This window comes from Trichechus manatus, unplaced genomic scaffold (genome assembly GCF_000243295.1).
Source record: "Trichechus manatus latirostris isolate Lorelei unplaced genomic scaffold, TriManLat1.0 scaffold00027, whole genome shotgun sequence".
Classification (NCBI taxonomy): domain Eukaryota; kingdom Metazoa; phylum Chordata; class Mammalia; order Sirenia; family Trichechidae; genus Trichechus; species Trichechus manatus.
In genome coordinates this window covers 14,332,879-14,338,483 of record NW_004443963.1, presented here as the reverse complement: position 1 = coordinate 14,338,483, position 5,605 = coordinate 14,332,879, and the positions used below count along the sequence as shown (strand labels likewise).

Below are 5,605 nucleotides of genomic sequence, written 5' to 3'. Positions count from 1 at the left end.
GATGCCCTTTATTATGTTGAGAAATTTCCCTTCTATACCTATTTTATTGAGAGTTTTTATCAGGAATGGGTGTTGGACTTTGTTAAATGCATTTTCTGCATCAATTAAGATGATCATGTGATTCTTTGATTTACTTTTATTTATGTGGTGGAGTTGATCCTTCTAGAAGACCCTGCAGATCCCCAGGAAGTGAGGCAGGATGGGCTGAGTCCGGAAGGGCCAGGAATGTCAGGTCTGCGTTTGCTCCTCTCAGTGGTCAGCCAAGGGGGTGGGACTGGGTTGAGGGTGGTGCTGCGGGCTGGTGAGCTTTCTAAAGTGTTTGTCCTGAGCTGCTCCGAGGTTGTGGCTTTCGGTTTCCTTTTCGAATTCGCGAGTGTAACTGGAGACGCAGAGAATGTGCCGGGTGACTGCACAAATACTCAGGCCCTCAGGCAGGTGTTTGGTGCACGCACCTAAGAACAGCCAGATCTTATTCAAATTTCGAAAGGGGCTGATTCTTTGGTAAGTTGGGGGCAGGGTGAGAGGGGGAGGGTTATGACCTACCATCCCATTCTTAGAACGACTGTGTAAGAAAAGGATTATCGTCATCCTTTTTTAGAGGAGGAAAAATCAAACCTTAGAGAGGCTAGGTAATGGGTCCGAGGTCACAGAGCTAAGTTGTATCAGCCTCCGAATTTGAATGAAGATTTGTCTGCCCTCTCCCTCCCTCTGTGCCCGTGAGCAGTGGTGTGTGGAGGATAGCTCAGATGGGGTTACAATGCTCCCCTAGGCTCAGCATGGGTTCCAAGCTGCCTGAGACTTGGCCAGCTGACCAGAGAAGGTAGGTGCTGGTGTGTCTGACTCTTTGGGCACTTCTGAGGAAGCAGAGGAGGAGGAGAAGGAGTGGTGCTGCTGAGGCCTGATGGGGGCAAAGGACATCTTTGGAGGTACAAGGAATCCAGAGGTTGTTCTACCTACCCTGTCTGAGAACCTGCTCTGTGCCTGGCTCTTTGGGGGGAAACTGAGGCCCTGAGAGGGCAGTGAGTGGGCCAGAGTGCCTTGCCCACACGAAGAGAGGCCGAGCAGATAGATAGCAGGTCTCCAGCCCCTGCACTCCACCAGCCTCCTGTTCAGGACTGCCGGATGTTGGGAAAAGAGAGAGGAAGTCCTGTGTGTCCGGAATGAAAAGATGGCACAGACATAGGGAGTTAGGAGGGCACGTTGTGGAATGGTATCCACATCGCCATCCCGGCTTTGTGATCTTAAAATAAAAGACCAAACTGCATATGTGTGAGCATAACCTTTGGAGTGTGTGCTTAGATCTGTGTGTTTGTAGAAGCAGAGACAAACCTGGAAGGCACAGACCAAGCTGTTACCAGAGGTAACGATGTCTGTGGGGACAGAATAGAGTTTCACTTCTTACTTTAATAATTTTTGTCTTAAATCCCAGAGTCAGAAGGCCTGGTACTGGCCTCCACTCAGCCCCCCAAGAGCTGTGAGAGCCTGGGCAAATCACTTTCCCTCTCTGGGCCTCAGTTCGTCAGCTGATAAATGGGGTTAGAGTTCTCTGCTCTGCTGACCCCATGGCTGACTTCTGGCAATGCCTGGGCAGTGGGAGTGAGGGGGAAGTAGGGGTTGTGGGGAACTGGGGTGAACTGGAAGCACCCTCAGATACAGATGAGAATTGCTGGGTGAAGTGTGGGCCTAATTTACCAGGTCTCTCATTTTAAGAGATTCCCAGAATTACAGATTTTTTGGTGTAAAGTTTCTAAGTTGAAATCTTGAAACCAAATAAAAAAATTTAAACTTTGCATATGGCCCCCTTCTACTTCCCCTCTCCCTCCCCCGCTTCCTCTCTTGCTCCTCTTCTCCCGCCTACACCCCACTGGGTGGACCTAGCTCTGTGGAGGGTTACATTTTCACTTTCTGTTACAGGCTACTCCCAGTTTCCACCTTCCCTTGAGTTGACACTGACTTAGGGCAACCCCATGTGTGTCAGAGTAGAACTGTGCTCCATAGGGTTTTCAATGGATGATTTTTCAGATGTAGGTCACCAGGCATTTCTTTGCAGGCATCTCTGTGTCAACTTGAACTTCCAACCTTTCTGTCACCAGCTGAGTGTTTAACCATTCGTGCACCCCAGGGACTCTTACAGGCTACTGATGGTATCTTATTATATGCTGCTGCTTCTTCCTCCTCACTCTTTTTAATGGCTCCAGAGTATTCCCTAGTATGAATGGACCCTAATGGACCTATCTGCTCCCTTGTTGTGTGTCATCTAGCTGACTCCGACTCACAGCGACCCTATATAACAGAATAGAAGCGCCCCATAGGGTTTCCTAGGCTGTAATCTTTAGGGAAACAGACTGCCACATCTTTTTTCCCGCAGAGTGGCTGGTGGGTTTGAACCACCACCCTTTAGGGTAGCAGCCCAGTGCTTAAGCATTGTGCCACCAGGGCTACGCATCTACTCCCTTAGGAATGGACATTTAGTTATTTCCCCCTCTTTTGGTGCTAAATACAGCGCTGCACTAAACATCTTAAAACCCATGTGCTTGCACACTTAGCCTGTTGTCTCTGTTGCTTAGAGACATAGGAGTGGTTGCTGGGGCAGAGAATAGGCACATGTTAAGATTTGTGGGCGTTGCTAGGTTATCCTCCAAAACTCTGAAACCTTTTACACTCCTGTCTATGGGGAATGAGGGAGTGCTGCCCACCTCCTCGCCAACTGATTATCATGTGTCCTTTTAGGTTTCAAAAGTGTGTCTCTTTTTATTAACTTGCATCTTTTGAATTTCCAGTGAAAATGAGTATCTATTCATATGTTCAGTGTTCATTTGTGCTTCTTCTTCCGGGAATTATCAGTTTATATCTCTTATCTACTTTTTAAAAATTGGTTTCTGTCTTTGCATGTTGATTTGCGGGATCTTCGCGTCGAGTGGATATTCACCTTTTGCCTACTATGAGCATTGCCACTGTTGTCTCCTGGTTTATTGTAATCCTTCTTTGTGGTGTTCTTTGCAATTTTTATTTTGAAGAGCTCAGATCTGTCACATTTCCCTTTATGGATTCTGGAATTTGGGCCTTGATTAGAAAGATTTCTCCAACTGAACATTAAGTTTATTCTTTCTTCCAGTATGTTTGTAAGTTTTTTCTTTCTGATTTACATTTTGATCTTCCATCCTTTAAAAAAATTTTTTTTTATTGTTGTAGTTTAAATGAAGTTTACATTTCAGGTTAGTCTCCCATGCAAAAATTTATACATACATTGTTACGTGACCCTAATTGCTCTCCTCATACTGTGACAGCACACTCCTCTTTTCCACCCCTGATTTCCCATGTCCATTCAACCAGCTCCTAACCCTCTCTGCCTTCCCGTCTCACCTCTGGACGGAAGCTGCCTATTTAGTCTCTTGTATCTACTTGAGCTAAGAGGCACACTCCTCACGGGTATCACTTTATGTACCACAGTCCAATCCAATCGCTGTCTGAAGAGTTGGCCTCAGAAATTGTTTTAGTTCTGGGCTGATAGAGAATCTGGGGGCTATGCTTTCTGAGGTTCCTCCAGTCTCAGTCAGACCATTAAGTCTGTTCTTCTTTCTAGAATTTGAGTTCTGCACCCCACCTTTCTCTTGCTCCATCAGGGACTCTGTTGTGTTCCCTGTCAGGGCGGTCATTGGTGGTAGCCGGGCACCATCTAGTTCTTCTGGTCTCAGGCTAATGAAGTCTCTGGTTTATGTGGCCCTTTCTGTCTCTTGGGCTAATACTTTCCTTGTGTCTTTAGTGTTCTTCATTCTCCTTTACTCCAGGTGGTTGGGACCAATTGATGCATTTTAGATAGCCGCTTGCAAGCTTTTAAGACTCCAGATGCCACTCACTGAAGTAGGATGCAGAACATTTTCTTAATAAGCTTTGTTATGCCAATTGACCTAGATGTCCCCTTAAAGCATAGTCCCCAGATTCCTACCCCTGCTACTCTGTCCCTCAAAGTGTTTGATTTTATTCAGGAAACTTCTTAGCTTTGGTTTAGTCCAGTTGTGCTGACTTCCCCTGTAGTGTGTGCTGTCCTTCCCTTCACCTAAGATCATTCTTGTCTACTGTCTAGTTAGTGAATAACCCTCACCCTCCCTCCCCACCCTCGTAACCATCAAAGAATGTTGTCTTCTGTGTTTAAACCTTTTCTTGAGTTCTTATAATAGTGGTCTTATACAGTATTTGTCCTTCTGTGACTTAGTAAATTCACTCAGCATAATGCCCTCCAGATTCCTCCATAAGATGTTGCACGGCTTCATCATTGTTGTTTATCATTGCATAGTATTCCGTTGTGTGGATATACCATAATTTGTTTATCCATTTGTTGGTTGATGGGCACCTAGGTTGTTTCCATCTTTTTGCTATTGTGAACAGTGCTGCAGTGAACATGGGTGTGCATGTATCTATTCGTGTGATGGCTCTTATTTCTCTAGGATATATTCCAAGGAGCAGGATAGCTGGCTAGTATGGTACTTCTATTTCTAGCTTTTTAAGGAAGTGCCAAATCGATTTTCAAGGTGGTTGTACCATTGTACATCTCCACCAAAAGTGTATAAGTGTTCCAGTCTCTCTACAACCTCTCCAGCATTTATTATTTTGTGTTTTTTGGATTAATGCTAGCCTCATTGGGGTGAGAGGATATCTCATTGTAGTTTTGATATGCATTTCTCTAATGGTTAATGACCGTGAGCATTTCTTCATGTGTCTGTTAGCCTCCTGAATATCTTCTTTGGCCAAGTGCCTGTTCATATCTTCTGCCATTTTTTAATTGGGTTATTTGTCTTTTTGTTGTTGCGGTTTTGCAGGATCTTGTAGATTTTAGAGATTAGACTCTGACTGGATTTGTCACAGACAAAAATTCTTTCCCAGTCTATAGGTTGTTTTTTCACTCTTCTGGTGAAGTCTTTTGATGAGCATAAGTGTTTGATTTTTAGGAGCTCCCAGTTATCTAGCCTCTCTTCTGGTGCTTGTGCATTGTTACTTATAGTTTGTATTGTGTTTATGTCATGTGTTAGGGGTCCTAGCATTGTCCCTATTTTTTCTTCCATGATATTTATTGTTTTTGATTTTATATTTAAGTGTTTGATCCATTTTGAGTTAGTTTTTGTGCATGGTGTGAGGTATGGGTCTTGTTTCAGTTTTTTGCAGATGGATATTCAGTTATGCCAGCACCATTTGTTAAAGAGTCTATCTTTTCCCCAGTTATCGGACTTTGGGCCTTTGTCAAATATCAGCTGTTCATAGGTGGATGAATTTACATCTGGATTCTCAATTCTGTTCCATTGGTCTATGTATCTGTTGATGTACCAGTACCAGGCTGTTTTGACTACCGTGGTGGTATAATAGGTTCTAAAATCAGGTAGTGTGAGTTCTCCCAGTTTGTTCTTCTTCTTCAGTAATGCTTTACTTATTTGGGGCCTCTTCCCTTTCCAAGTGAAGTTGGTGATTTGTTTCTCTATCTCATTAAAAAATGCCATTGGAATTTGGATCAGGATTGCATTGTATCTGAAGATCGCTTTGGGTAGAAATGACATTTTCACAGTGTTGAGTCTTCCTATCCATGAGCAAGGTATGTTTTTCCACTTATGCAGGT

At 44.1% G+C, this 5,605-nt stretch overlaps 1 protein-coding gene across 3 annotated transcripts in view; it reads left to right on the top strand.

Moving 5' to 3' along the window:
* Positions 1-334: 334 nt before the first annotated feature.
* LOC101341820 (apolipoprotein L3-like) overlaps positions 335-5,605 on the top strand; it is a 31,740-nt gene continuing 26,469 nt past the window's right edge. For 2 of the 3 annotated variants that reach the window (XM_023729034.1, XM_023729032.1), the window contains exon 1: positions 335-501. The gene's annotated coding sequence lies outside the window, so the exon portion shown is untranslated. The other variant, XM_023729033.1, reaches the window with a different exon arrangement.